The sequence below is a fragment of the Eucalyptus grandis genome, chromosome 4 (genome assembly GCF_016545825.1).
Source record: "Eucalyptus grandis isolate ANBG69807.140 chromosome 4, ASM1654582v1, whole genome shotgun sequence".
In the NCBI taxonomy this organism is placed as follows: domain Eukaryota; kingdom Viridiplantae; phylum Streptophyta; class Magnoliopsida; order Myrtales; family Myrtaceae; genus Eucalyptus; species Eucalyptus grandis.
In genome coordinates this window covers 27,424,336-27,440,109 of record NC_052615.1, presented here as the reverse complement: position 1 = coordinate 27,440,109, position 15,774 = coordinate 27,424,336, and the positions used below count along the sequence as shown (strand labels likewise).

The 15,774-nt window shown below is 38.1% G+C and overlaps 2 non-coding genes and 1 pseudogene across 2 annotated transcripts; 1 reads left to right on the top strand and 2 right to left on the bottom strand.

The window, feature by feature from the left end:
• Nucleotides 1-3,930: 3,930 nt before the first annotated feature.
• On the bottom strand, nucleotides 3,931-6,110 carry LOC104428349. The gene is made up of 4 exons (XR_005550530.1): nucleotides 5,878-6,110; nucleotides 5,486-5,733; nucleotides 4,438-4,759; nucleotides 3,931-4,199 (listed from the first exon to the last, which is right to left on the bottom strand). It is a non-coding gene; the product is annotated as a protein DMR6-LIKE OXYGENASE 2 (transcript).
• A 752-nt stretch (nucleotides 6,111-6,862) lies between these two features.
• On the top strand, nucleotides 6,863-10,273 carry LOC104428362 (annotated as a pseudogene).
• A 1,886-nt stretch (nucleotides 10,274-12,159) lies between these two features.
• LOC120293035 lies at nucleotides 12,160-12,266 on the bottom strand. The gene has a single exon (XR_005550695.1). It is a non-coding gene; the product is annotated as a small nucleolar RNA R71 (small nucleolar RNA).
• Between the last annotated feature and the right edge of the window lie 3,508 nt (nucleotides 12,267-15,774).

The following is a 15,774-nucleotide window of genomic DNA, read 5'->3' as shown; positions in this document are numbered from 1 at the left end:
CTATACTCCAAATTGTTGAAGCGTGGGGTGATAAACCCTAGGAGTGTGGATTTTGATTTCTTTGATGCTGTGAATGTCAATTTGAGGGAAAAGTTCAGTTTTCTTCAACTTGAACAGTTCTGTTCTGACACCACAGAAGCCTATGCTCAATTAACTGCATATTTCTATTCAAATCTTAGTTTCTTGGATGCAAATAGAATCTCTTTCAGTGTCCGAGATCAAGACTTTGTAGTGGATGTGGATATGTTGGCAGATGTTATTGGGGTTGAGAGAGGAGATATCAACCCATCGGTGTCTCTATAGCTCGTGCCACATTGGAACTTGTTAAAGACAAATGGACGAGAGGAAGGATTTCCTACTCAAGGATCGTGCGTTCAACATTCTGCTTCACAAGATTGTGATCAATTGCCTTAGACTGAAATCAACTTCCAAAAATGTTGTTTCTAACTCAGAGGCAAAGCTAATATACGCCATCAATGCTGGGAAAAAGTTTTCTCTTCCTCACACTATTATGTTCCACATGTATAGAGCAGTGGTGAAGGACAAGGGCCAACTTCCTTATCCAGGTCTTGTGTCAAAGATATTCAGACATTTGAATATTCAGCCTCCACAAATTCTCTGTGTTCGACCATGTGACAAAATGGTGGTAGGACTGAAAATGGTGTCCAAAATGCGTTTGAAAGAGCTCGACAAGGCGTTGGAGAAATTTAAGGAGAAAACCCCTGTCAAATCTCATCAAGTCTCTTCAACAGCGAAAAGAAAATAGAAGGAGCCCATGGTTACTCCATCCAAAAAGAGAAAAGCTCTCATTACTGATGAAGATGATGAGGATGACCTCACAATTTCTGCTATAGCATTGAAGAAGCTGAGTCATTCTATTCCAAAATCAATGGAACGACAAGAGAAAGAAGCGAGAGGAGAGAAAGGAAGAAAAGAAGAAGAAGAAACAGAAGAGAGGAGCAAGAAGCGAAGAAAGGAAGAAAAGGAGAAAGAAGCTGAAGAAAAATAAGCATAGGAGGAAAGGTTTGAAGAAGAAGAAGAAGAAAGAGAAAATCAAGAGGAAGGAGAGCATGAGGAACACTCTTCTCCACCTGAAGCCATGGAAACATGGGGAGATGGTGAGAACAGAGGAATGTCCTCATATCCTGTTATTAGTGAAGGAGTCAGCCGCTCTCCAATAGATCCAGAAGACATTCATGCCTCTCAATTTCCTAAGGAGGGACATGATGCTTCATCGCCAAATCTGCGTGATTATGCTGATATACCATCGTCTGCTTTTACTCCATCAGATCGTGCCGAAGCCAGTACGCAGACTGATAACTCAACAGATTTTCGCAGAATCATTGATGTTCTTTTGGAAATGCAGGGTCAGATATATGTTTTGGAAAGCGAAGTTCAGAACTTGAAGAATGCAGGACAAGCTTCTTCCGTTTCATTATCTGATCAGATCCAAGCCCTTGCTCTTCAAATTCAAGCCAATGCTAAAGGTGAAGAGGTGGATCAACTGAAGGAAGAATTGAAAAAGCTGGAAGGCATCATCCAGTCAATGGGAGATTTCCAGCTTGTTCGCGTTCCCAAGCAAACTTGACTCCATTCTATTCCCATCTCAACCTTTTTTATGATGACAAAAAGGGGGAGAGATGCGAGATTTGAAATCTTTGAACTTAAACTTGTTGAATTTTTAGTTTGTTTTGATGTTTGACTTGTGTGTCTGTGTCTGGATGAGGATTGACTAAATGTGGATTTGGATTTGACTGCTGTTTATATTAAGTACTATTGATATCTTATGAATGGCTTTACTCTCATGCAAGACTAACCTATTTTATGTGGTTGCAGATTCTAGTGTTATCATTAAGCCATTAATCTTTATGAGATATCCATATTTGCTTGAGTAATGTTTTGTAGGTCAAAGTTATTCAAATCTGCAGAAAGTTTTGTCACCATCAAAAAGGGGAGATTGTTGGAGAAATCTTTCTGGAATATTTTGAAGTTGACAAAACGTTTATATCGCTAGTATGAAGTTTTGCAGACTCTTCTATAAAATTTGAAGACCTCCGGACTACCGGACTCAAGACTTAAAGTCTATTCTCATTGACAGCTTTCTAATCCGTTGAAGAAAGGCTATCCGAACTACTTCATTAAGGATTTGGCCTTATCAACTGGAGAAGATCTCTTGGATGGATATGACATAACGGATTCCTTTATTCAAATCAAGAATGATTAAAGATCCGATGATTGGCAAAGTATTCTTGGAATGTTCTACTTATGAAACCAAGATCCCGATTGTATGGACGAGCGGATTGATGGGCTATCGACATGTTCCTTTAATAGCTCGAATAATCTTCCTAATTGATTCTGTCCAACGAGAGGATTGAAGAATTCCTTTGGTAAGTGCCAACGGGTATGATGGCACAAAGGAGTATAAAAGGAATACGTTCTAGTTGTTCGAGGTGGTGCATGATAGAAGAATTCCAAAGTCTGAAACTCTTTGATTCTTAGTCAATTCACTTACTGAGCGAAATCTTGTACACAAAAGAGAGTCTATATTTTGAGATACCTTGAGGAAGTGTGGTAGAATATCTACACCGTGGAATCAATGGAAAGCAAAGGCTGTAACATCTCTTTTGTTCATAGTGAAATCCAGCCAGTGGGCTGTCAGTGCAGAAGAGTGGACGTAGGCTTGGAATAAGCCGAACCACTATAAACCTTGTGTTCAATTTTCTCTTCCCTACTCTCTGCTTTACTTTGATCATAGTTCGATTTGTTAACTAAATGAGAGCTTCCTTTATGTTGTTTGTCTAGTATTGCTTTTATATCTCAAGAAATTATTTTTACACCTATTCACCCCCTCTGCTTAGCTATATCAATAAACAATGTGCTTATACTAACTATATCACCGTTGAAGAGGATGTGGTCAAAGACCATTCCAAAACAGATCAGCATCCACGCGCCGCTCAAGATCAATTGTTCGGATGCGCCAAATGTGTACAAACTACTCCCGGTCAAGGCTGCATATACATGTCAAAGGGTTGGACTTTTTTAGTTCATACGCTTTAAGAGACGTACATGGTCCTCTTGGATTATAAAAAAAAAAAAATCAATATCTTTCTAATTTGTACTAACTTTTTAATAAGCACAAACAGAATGCTTATAAGTCTATGTATAAATGACAAGCAAAAAACAGAAAAAAGAAAAATTCAAAGGACACTTCTCTTTTCTTGATATTTGAAAGGGCTGGGAGGAGCGACCAATTCGCCGGTGGCCTCCTTTTGGGCATTATCAAAAGGGTCCCACATTGATTACGAAATGTTAGATCCACACCGCCATGCCCACCAAAATGCAAGCCGTCAAGACATATCTCCATACGAGTTGGGCCCTGGCTAGGTAATGTAGTATGAGCCATTTAGAAGTTTGATCACAAAGTAAATTGCTCTCATGATGACGAGGAATATAAGTGACCATTCATCACTAACATTTATCTTGTATTCATCCTTACCTACCCTTATTCTTCCTCCCTTCGTTTCCCCTTTTTTAACTATGGACTTACAGATACAGGTGAACTTATTGACTGTACGCTAAAATTAGGCCTTTAGATGCAACTATATGATGGAAACGGAGGCAGGTTTCTCGAGGTCAAGACCAAAGTTCTTTTGTCGGCCTAAGCATAGAGTTCTAGTATAAATATGGGATTTTATGCGTACCGATAAATCTGAGACAGGACAGAAATGACACTGATCGAGACCAACGGCATTATCATCAATTAATCATCGGTACATATCATTAAGCTCTTTTTTTTCCGGCTACTCTAGAAAAATGATCTGTTATCTGGTCTACATAGAATCGCTTTATTCCTGATAATATCAAGTCGCCTACCTTAAAACAGATTAACACATAGTAATGCATATTCTAGACCTGATATATTGTCATCCAGAAGTTTTAAATAAATCCTAAGCCGAGTGTATCTTGAACATGTCTAAACAACATTCAGTCCTGAGTCCTCTGTTCCAGAACTTGTGGTAATATTCCTCGTAAGTGAAGCTCCTGTAAACTGCTGGATGTTCGTGGTCAATCAAGCCCTGAGCAGGTCGAATTAGGCCTTCTGGGGATGGGCAATAAAACGTTGGGATGGAGATTCTCTCAGTGTTACAGTTTACCACTGCTCTGTGAAGGACGCTCTTGTACTTGTCATTGCTAATGACCTGATTCAAGCAACAATCATGTCCAGTTCTTGGACTTGTTAGGAAAACAACTGATGAACTTGTGCAAAAAGATGGAATCAATCTTCATTGGTCAGAATAATTATGCCGATTTTGTTTCTTGTACTTAGCTAAAAGAGTTGCTACTTCCACTTTTAATAAATTGTCGTACCAAATTCTCTTCCTCATTAGCTTAGAATCTCATACTTGGACATGGTTTAAAAGAATGTAGCCAAAGTACCTGCATTTGATCTCCTATGTTGACAATGAAGGTGTTGGGGATGGGATTGACAGCAACCCATTTTCCATTTCTAAGGACTTGTAAACCAGGCACGTCGTCCTGAAGAAGGATGGTGATCAAATTTGGGTCGGTGTGGCCGGGCAACCCATAAGTGAGCTCGGGCTGTGGGCATGGTGGATAGTAGTTCATAGCCATGTGCTGACCATGCTTGCCCAAGTTCTGGCTTATGTATTCCCTTTCAAGCCCCAAGCTTTCTGATATGGCTTCCAACAGTTTGAGCACCAGTTCTCTCACTCTTGTACAATACTCACCCATCTCCTTCCTGCTTATCAAAAAGATTGAACCAGCAATGCAGTTAAGGCGTGCCCACTGATTATATCGGTCAAGACACTTGAAGTTCGGATCGGGAACTTTTAGGCGGGCTGTTTCGTACTTCCACGACATGGTAGTCATAAAAAATCAGTCGAAAGTACCATTCTCTTTTTCTTAATTCTGATTGGCCCACGCCTAGTTTGAATCAGTATTGTCTGTTGGTGAAGGGTGTGCTCTACCCCTTATTTTCTTCGGTCTTACATTTTTTTCTGTTGAGAGATTCTTGATGTTGCTCTCTTTTTTGTTTGGCAAATATCAGACTTTAGAAACTACAGCAAGCAAGCTTTTAACTTTCCAGACTTCATAGGAGAAAGCTTGTGAAATCCTCATGATCAACATGAATCTTCCAACGGTTGAATATTACAAAGATCATGTGCGTCTACATATTTCCCTTTTTTCTATTTAGAAGGAAGCCCCATCTCATATGGTAATTATCTTCGGCCTATGAAATAGAAACCTTTTGGATCAAATAAGATCCGATCCTAATAGAAATTGCTCACGTGTGATAATAGGAATAATCAAACTCATTGGACATCTTATAAAGGCGCATAAGCTCATTCTCTAACCACTAAGCCATCCCAATCGAGAAGATATATTAAAAGAAGACATCACCAAATGCTGAACATTTGAGTCAAAATAAACAAATCGCATGTTGAGAATAAGCTTTGTTTTTTACCTGAATGATGGAGGATTGGTCGGCCACTCATGCATGTACTCTTCAAGAGGGTAGCAATGGAGTCTCAAGAAGTCCCTCCAGTTAGACACCGTCTCTGTCTTGAGATTAAAGCTAGTCGAAAGCCTGGTCGATTTCGTCGGGTCATCGGAGTAATTCTTCAGCCTCTCGCTCTCCGGCAACTGGAAAAATTCCCTGGCTATGTTCATGATGGCCTGCACCTTCTCTTCCGGTATCCCGTGGTTCTTGATCTGCCAAAGAATATGTTGAGCAGAATCACATGAGACAGGGCAAAAACTCATCATGGGATGATCAGATATCAAGTCTTAAGTGACACCCTTTCGCTTACTTAGCATATTTAAGCCGACGCACAGAGTGATATACAAATGTCGCACCTGAAAGAAACCATCTTGTTGACATGCTCGACCAATCTGTCTTATGATATCATCACGGTTGGGACCAGAGAGCCTTGGAGATCTACGAGAGGGATGGAGGAGGCATCTGAGGCCTCGACATCAGTGAGGTTCGGCCGGTCAGCCTCGGACCGGATGTAATTGTCGGGCACACGGTCGATGCCGGACGCGAGGTCCGTGAGCAAGACCTTTGCAGCAGCTGGAGCCATGTACCGCAGCACTGCAATTATTGCTTGGTGGACACAACAAATTTTGTATTTATAAAGAAATATATGATTTTTTTTTTTTTTTTTGGAACAGAAAGAAATATATGATTGAAAAACTAAAAAAAATATATATAAATACCTCTCTTCCCATGTGGTCAGTATATAAATTCTGACTGATTTCTTTTCTTTTTTTTCCTTTTATGCCGTTTTCGGTGCGGACCTGATATTTAATGTAAAAGTGGGATGGTTGCAGACATCTATGACTTGAGCTTATCATGATGGAGCTTGCCTGCCCCATTTAAATTGCTCAGTGTTTCGTGTCATCACATCAACATGCTAAGCATTATGCAAGAAATGCACAAGTTCGTTTTCGAACGCTTCTAATTTCGTGTTTAGGCCGTCCCTTTTGAAAGACGATCATCCTTTTTTTTCTAATTTCTCATTTACACGTTTCCATCTAGAAAGGAAGAGGGCGATTACGTAAGGGAATCCGTCACCAGCCTTACCTCAGCCAAACTGGAATTAGTCTCGAGGCAGTTGCGCCTTGTTGATTTGAAAAGGATGCAAGAGAAACAAATTCGTACTTTTCTCGTTCTCACCAAATCGTCGACCTAAAAAGCAGAATATGACGTCATCGGTTTGATGTGAGACCGCCGACGTCAGCATAGAATATGCTCTACAGCTGTTTAGCTGTATTAATCATGCCAACGAATACTTTGATTGCCATCGTGGTTACATGGGGACCGCGTGGGGATGACGAGATGACGGGTGACGGACAGATGTTTCATTTATATATCGATGGAAACGTGGAAAGAGAAAAAAGTGAAAAACGGAAACTTAACGTTGACGAGAGAACATTCAGGTCCGCAGGGAATCCACGTTGACGAGAGAGGTCAAAGATTTGAAAGACCTTCAGGTCGGCAGGGAATCCGCGAGAAGAGTCCTCGTGGGATCCACAATTCTGGAGAGAAAAAGAGACGCTATTTTGAAAAAATTTCAGTCGGACCCGAGAAGCAACCGGGGAGGTGAGCGGCTTCGAGCCGCGGAAGTTGTCGTCGACCTCCGCCTCCTTTGATGCCGCCGCCGCCGCCGCCGCCTCCTCCTCGCCGCCCTCTCAGCTCCCGCTGGCCTCCAAGGTCCAGCGGCTAGCGGACGATGTCCAGGTTTTTCCGAAACACTCCGATCCTCTCGCGCTCTGTTTTTGGCTCCCGATTGAGTCGGGGGATTTGCCTGTTTGGAATGTTTGCTTCTTGCTTCGGTCGATTCTTTCTCTGTTGCCGAGCTCTGAGAAGAGCGATTTGCGGATGCAGCTTGCGAGGCAGGATTACTTGGAGCTGAGACAAGAGGCAAGCGAACTGCAGGGATATTCCAACGCGAAGCTCGATCGAGTCACGCGCTACCTCGGCGTTCTCGCCGACAAGACGCGGAAACTAGGTGAGGCGGTGCGGCGTCTGTTGTGCCTCGATGCGCGTTTGCTTTCTTATTTCGGTTTTTGACAGGTTCTGTGCTTTGTGTCAGATCAAGTCACCCTTGAAGGCGAGGCTAGGATAGCACCGCTTGTCAGTGAGAAGAGGAAGTTGTTCAATGAGTTGTTGACATCCAAAAGTCAGTCTTTGGTTTCTTAATTGAGTTTTCCCACTTTCCACACGAAGCATGTGGAGCGGAAGTATTTGGATACATGAGCCGATAATTAAGAAAATTTCTAGTTTGAATTGCAATTCATTTTCGGGATAATGTTCCTGTCGGATGGATGGGTAGAGATAGCTTGCTTGTATGGCAATTTTGCAGTGTGTAGTAGGAGGACAAAACTTGAGTTTAACGAGTAAGATCGAGTTGGAATATGACTGATAGAGTTTTGGCGATGAAGTGCAGATTAACTTGAGATCGCACTGTTAGCTGGCAGTTTGTGATGTATTTTAGTGATCATTGTTAGTCTGAAAAATTGAACTGTTTGTTAGTTTAGGACTGATTATACCTCAGAGATTCATTAATCTGTAAACGGAGGCTAGATATCAAGAACGTAAATGATTTTTTACTCTGTGTATCTTCTTCATCCTCTGTTAGGATCAGTTTGATACTTTAATTGATATTTACATAGAAATTGAATCTCTTGGATTAAACTAATGGAAGAACTCCCAAAAAATATGATTTTCAGACAAGAGTCCAGTCACCTCTTGATTAAACTAATGGAAGAACTCCCAAAAAATATGATTTTCAGACAAGAGTCCAGTCACCTCTGTGTATCTTCTTCGTCCTCTGTTAGGATCAGTTTGATACTTTAATTGATATTTACATAGAAATTGAATCTCTTGGATTAAACTAATGGAAGAACTCCCAAAAAATATGATTTTCAGACAAGAGTCCAGTCACCTCTGATATAATTTCCATTTGGACTCCTTTCACATCATCAATTCACCATTGATTGCCCAATCACTAGATTGGTCGACCTAAGTTATACTAATAGTGTTTAAGTGAGAAGGACGATCATCTTCAACCATTTGGTTGGCTATGAGTGCAGGAGGTGCACACACGTTAATTAACTGTTTGGTTTAGAAGTTGGGCTATTTGTTAGTTAGTTGCTGAGGGACTATAGTTCAATTGGTTACTCTCTAATGGAAGCACAAGAATCGATCAAGATAGGGAATTCCTCTGTTCTTTGTGTGTTCTCTTCTCTTACTATAATAATTTGTTTCAACAACTCTTCTCTTCAATTTCCAGTCCTCCCTTTTTGAGGCTATACAAAGTTTTTTGGTCAGAAATTTATGGGTATTTTCCTTTCCTATAATGATTTGAAGATGCTTTTAATTTCAGGGAACATAAAGGTATTCTGTCCTTCGAGACCATTATTTGACAATAAAGGTCCCTTTGCTGTAGAATTACCTGGTGATCTTACTATCCATGTCGACACTGGTGATGAGACTAGTACCAATCCTAAGAAGGATTATGAATTCGATAGGGTGTATGGACCTCATGTTGGATAGGGTGAGCTAGAAAATGATTAATTTTGTTACATAACAGGCAGCATTTGAAATTTTTCTTGGTATATACTAGCTACATGGCTGGTTTGCATGGAGGTTTGTTATCTTACAGTAGGACTGGTGCATGTGCAGCTGATATATTTAATGATGTTCAACTGTTGGTTCAATCATCTTTGGATGGATTTAACATGTCAATATTTGCTTATGGACAAAGTAACTCAGGAAAGACGCACACTATGGTCTCTCTCTCTCTCTCTCTCTCTCTCTCAAACATGCTCCCACTGAATATTATCTCCCTATGAGCTAAATATCCAAATATTTTGGTATGGCTTTTTGGATAAAGTATTTTGTTTTTCATTCTTATTGCATTCAATAGGGTACTGATCTGGAATGAGGATGTGTTTTGTGAATTATGCATGTATGGCTGCCATTACGGGCACGGTCCATTAATGCAGATACTTCTGTCAGATATTGGTCTTATGTCATGTCTGAATTTAAGGAGCTAAAAGTTCTTCTGCTTGCATTTCTTAGATCTGATTGTCATTGGTTTGATCTTTGGCAATCATAGTTATCTGAACGGGGGCCTTTGTAACATTATGATGAACCACGTTCACCCACCATGTCATTCCACAAATTCTGATATAGAAGTTGACATGATAGTGTTTTTTTATGCTTTTCAGGAAGGATCTAGCCATGATCGTGGTCTGTATGCTCGTTGTTTTGAGGAGTTCTTCGATTTAGCGAATTCAGATGCAACTGCTACATCTAGATATGACTTTTCTGTCACAGTTTTTGAACTCCACAATGAACAGGTTTCTTTTCTTTTTACTCACCATAAATAGCTTCAAGTTAGGTGTTCTGAATGTGTACGTTTCATCTTGATGTAATCGTGCTTCCACATGCTTATTTATGTAGTACGGGATTTGGTGCATGAATCAGGAAGAAAATTCATCGAAAATCTGCATGGGATCTTCGGATTTTTTTGTCGAACTTACACAGGAAAAGGTCGACAATCCATTGAATTTTTTGAAGGTTCTGAAAGATGCATTTCAAAGTCGAGGAAATGATGTTTTGAAGTTCAATGTTTCTCACTTGTATGGTTTGAATTCCACACACCCTCTCTTGTTGCTTTTCTGGGTTTTGTGCTTTCTTGATATATTATGATGATAGTGTTAGCTAGAAACTTCATTTTGCTGAAGGGTGAATAAGTGTGCATTTTTTTTTTCTTTTTGAAAGAATTAAAAAATAATTCTGTGAGGATACAAAGAGTGAAAAATAAATTTGAGCAATTAGTACAGATATACTGATAACTCTATAAAAATAGAGTTATTTTACCTATTTTAGGCAGTAATTAATGCATTATATGTGAGAAAATATTTGGATTTCCTTCTGATTATTTGAATTTTCCTTATTTATGCAGAATAATGAGATATGAAGAGGATAAGGAAAAGAATTGTAACTATCAGGAATTCAAATAAAAGTAGCAGTGGAAGATGGATATCAAATCAGGAAATTCTTGATTTTGTTCCCTAATGTTATCTGCAAGTATTGGGAGATAGATATTTTAGATTTCCTATAAATAGGAAGAGAGAGTAGCTAGGGTGAGAGTTAGATCGTTTTATTTTATTTTATTCTTTTGAGAGTTTTTTAAGTATTTTGAAGAGAAGACAAAAGTGGTGACAGAATTCTTGTCCTTTAATTCAAGATGCTTGGGTTTGATCTATATTTTTATTTCTTCTTCTACTATGTTCTAATTTTCTTTTGTTAGGCTACGATGTAGCCTAACCATGATGATATGAATTTCATGATTTTTATGTTTTACAATTGATTTTATTCATATGAGTTATATATTATTGCGTTTAATGCTTTTGAGTGACTGGCCACCACTTGAATGATCTGATGTGCATGTTTGAGACTGAGAGGTGATAATATGCAATTGCTCATTATAATATATAACCATGAATTAAACGTGGATAGAAATATACCGCGTTATTTGTGTAGCTTTCGGTGATAAGGTGATCCAAAAGACTCATTGTAAACCGGGAATATTCATAGTTTTTAATGCACTAATGTTTATTTTAATTCACATAGAGATATAGTGGATTAATAAGCTGAGTAGGTTTGCTATACCTAGAGATATGATAGTAAATAGATTAGGAAATTCCGCTATCACATGTTTGCTATCGTTCTTGTACTCATAATAATATGAAATTCATATATAGTGATTATGGTGAAATCGGATGCTCTAACATATTTATCTGATTGATTTTACTGCATTTAGTCTTCAAAGTCTTCAAGTTTCGTTTTTAATTTATTCTTAATTATTTTTGATCTATTAGATAAATTTTAGAATTAATCTATTTTAGTATTTAATTAGTTTATTAATCATCGATCTTCGTGGGACGATACTTTATCTCATCATTATATTATTTGTTCGATACGTGCACTTGCATTTAGAATTTTACGAACAAGTTTTTGGCGCCGTTGCCGGGGATCGTTTGTTTAATACTAATTAATATTGATACCAGATAATTCTAAGTTTAATCTAGCTTTCGTTTTGTTTTATTTTTAAGGGTGTACATCGGTTTATGACATGTAGCCAACAAGGGAAACTTGTTGAGCTTGATCCAGAAATCGAGCGTACATTCAAAAGACAACTAAGAGTACAGAGAAATCACGCTAAGATGGCAGACGGTGAGAATGAAAATCCACGTAAACTCTTAAGAGATTATGCTGCGCTAATAGTTCAAGGCACCACATCAAGTATCATAAGACCTGCAATTCAAGCAAACAACTTTGAGATTAAGTAGTCACTTATTCAGATGCTTCAACAATTAGTGCAATTTAGTGGGCTACCAAGCGATGACCCAAATGCTCACATCGATGCTTTTCTTGAAATCTGTGACACCATTAAATATAATGGAGTTATAGATGATGCTATTAGAATGAGATTATTTCCATTCTCTCTTAGAGACAAAGCTAAGAGTTGGCTTTCTTCTCTTCCTGCAGGATCAATTACTATATGGAATGATGTGGCTCAGAAATTTCTTGGTAAGTTCTTTTCACTTGCAAAGTCTGCAAAGATGTGTAACGATATTACTAATTTTATGCAGATGGATAATGAATCATTATATGAAGCATGGGAAAGATTCAAAGAATTTCTTAGGAGATGCCCACATCACGGACTACCCGTATGGATGCAGGTACAAACTTTTTATAATGGCTCTAGTGCAAATCTTCGTTCTATGATTGATGCAGCTGTAGGGGGACTTTAAATAATAAAACACCAAAAGAAGCCTACAATCTATTAGAGGAGATGTCGTCCAATAGTTATCAGTGGCCTACTGAGAGATTACCAATGCGAAAAGTTAGCGGAGTTCATGAAGTGGATGCTTTTGCTGCAATTGCTGTACAATTTGAAGTAATCAACAAAAAGCTTGATAATATGAGTAGTTCAGCCATGAAAATTCACAATTTGACATGTGATTTTTGTGGTGGAGGACATGTTAGCACTGAGTGTCAGGTAGGTAATACTTTCAAACAACCTAGTGAAAATTCTAACTTTGTTGGGAATTTTAACAGGTCACGAATAATCCCTACTCCAACACATACAATCCAGATGGCGCAATCATCCAAATTTTTCATGGAATAATCAGAATGTGATGAGACCACGGATTCAAACAATCAGAAGATACAAAGTCAAATTTGGAAGACATAGTCACCAAACTTGCTAACACAACTCATGACTTCATCAAAAGCACGGATGTGAGATTTCAAAACCAAGAGGTTTCAATTAGAAATTTGGAGATGCAAGTGGGTCAGTTAGCAAGCATGATATCGTAAAGGCAACGGGGTTCTTTGCCGAGCAACACAGAAAAAAAATCCAATTAAAAACATAAAGGTTATTACCCCGAGAAGTGGTAAACAAGTGGGAGAAGAAGAGATTTTCAGAGACAAGGAAGAGGTGGTCAATAAACAATCAAAAGAGACAAGCAAGAGTAAACTTTTTCCAGATAATCCCAAGCCATATGTGCCGCCAATTCCATTCCCCTCGGTGACTCAAAGAAGACAAAATAGATAAGCAATTTTCTAAATTTCTTGATATATTTAAAAAATTGCACATTAACATTCCTTTTGCATATGCTTTAACGCAAATGCCTAGTTATGCAAAAATTTTGAAGGAGATTTTGGCAAACAAAAGGAACCTGGAGGATTAAGAAACTGTGAAGTTAAATGAGAAGTGTTCAGCCATCCTACAAAACAAATTGCCTCCGAAATTAAAAGATCCAGGAGTTTTACTATTCCTTGCACTATTGGGGATTCTTATTTTGAAAAAGCATTATGTGATTTAGGTGCAAGTATTAATCGATGCCTTATTCAGTTTTCAAGAAATTAGGATTGGGCGAGGTAAAAACAACCACAGTGTCACTTCAACTGGCTGATCGATCAATTAAATATCCAAGAGGTATTGTGGAAGATGTTTTGGTAAAAGTTGACAAATTTAACTTTCCTGCAGATTTCATAGTTCTTGACATGGAGGAAGATTTTGAGGTACCACTTATCTTAGGTTGACCTTTTCTAGCAACAGGAAGAGCTCTTATTGATGTACAACAGGGGGAGTTGATCCTTAGAGTTCAAGATGATCTTGTTTCATTTAATGTTTTTAAAGCAATGAAATATCCATCTGATGATAATTCTTGTTTTAGAGTTGAGACAGTTGACAAGTTGGTGAATAAAATTTTTCAAAAAAATATTTTTGAAGATCCACTTGAAGCATGTCTGATTCAACTAAGGGACAAAGATATTCAGAATGAGGAGATAAATGAGTACGCAAATTTCATGAAGGCAATTCCACCATATTCAAGGCAAAAGGCAATTAAATTTGAGGAGTTAGGACAACATATTACAAAGCCTAAACCATCAATTGAAGAGCCTCCAATTCTTGAACTCAAACCCTTACCTTCTCATTTGAAATATGCTTATTTAGATGGAGTTTCTTCTTTACCGGTAATTATATCTTCTTCTTTGACAGATTTAATGGAGGAGAAATTGCTCAGAGTATTAAGAGAGCATAAAGGTGCAATTGGATGGAAAATAGCTGATATCAAGGGAATTAGTCATTCAATTTGCATGCACAAAATTTTGATGGAGGAGCAATATAAACCCACTATCCAACCTCAGAGGCGTTTGAACCCGAAGATGCAAGAAGTAGTGAAAGCTGAGGTAATTAAGCTACTTGATGCAGGTATCATCTATCCTATCTCTGATAGTTCTTGGGTAAGTCCTGTACAAGTTGTGCCAAAGAAATGTGGTATGACTGTTCAGAAAAACGACAACAATGAATTGATTCCAACGAGAACAGTTACTAGGTGGCGTGTGTGTATGGATTATAGAAAATTGAATGATGCCACTAGAAAAGATCACTTTCCTTTACCATTTATTGATCAGATGTTAGAAAGACTTGCAGGGCATGGATTTTATTGCTTTCTAGATGGATATTCAGGGTATAATCAGATTTCTATTGCACTAGAAGATCAAGAGAAAACTACTTTTACTTGTCCCTATGGTACTTTTGCTTTTAGAAGAATGCCATTTGTTCTTTGTAATGCACAAGCTACTTTTCAAAGATGCATGATGGCTATTTTCTTTGATATGGTTGAAAAATATATTGAGATTTTCATGGATGATTTTTCCGTTTTTGGCCTATCATTTGATTCTTGTTTAAATAATTTGGATTTGGTCTTACAAAGATGTGAGGAGACTAACCTTGTTTTGAATTGGGAGAAGTGTCACTTTATGGTGCAGGAAGGAATAGTGCTTGGGCATAAAATTTCTCGAAACGGAATAGAAGTCGATCGAGCCAAAGTGGAGGTCATTGCAAAATTACCTTCGCCAACATCTGTGAAACTTGTTAGCGGATTTTTGGGGCATGCAGGATTTTACAGGCGATTTATAAAAGATTTTTCAAAAATTGCTAAACCTCTTTCTAATCTTTTGGAAAAAAATGCTCATTTTAATTTTTCCGTTGAATGCATGCAGGCTTTTAACACTTTAAATGAGAAGTTAATATCAGCACCAATTATGGCAGCACCAAATTGGGATTTACCTTTTGAGCTAATGTGTGATGCTAGCGATTCTGCAATAGGAGCTGTTTTGGGACAAAGGAATAATAAATTTTTTCGAAGCATATACTATGCCAGTCAAACCTTGTCAGGTGCACAATTGAATTATTCAACAACAAAAAGGAACTTCTGGCGGTAGTATTTCCTTTTGATAAATTTTGTTTTTATTTAATTGGCTCAAAAGTTATAGTTTATTCGACCACTCGCTCTTAAGTATCGCTTGAAAAGAAAGAATCAAAACCCAGGTTGATCGGTGGATTCTATTGTTTGTAAGAATTTGATTTGGAAATCAAAGATAAGAAGGGGACTGAAAATCTAATTGCAGATCACTTATCAAGTATTCCAAATTCAAAGGAAGATGTAAGACCAATTTTGGAAGAGTTTCCTAATGAGAAATTTTTTTCCATCAAGTCAATTTCTTGGTATGATGACTTTGTAAACTATTTGGTAAGTAATGTTCTTCCTCCTGAATTATCATATCAACAGAAGAAAAAAATTCTTTTATGATGTTAAAAATTATTTTTGGGAAGAACCTTTCTTGTTTAAAGTATGTGCGAGATCAGGTCATAAGGA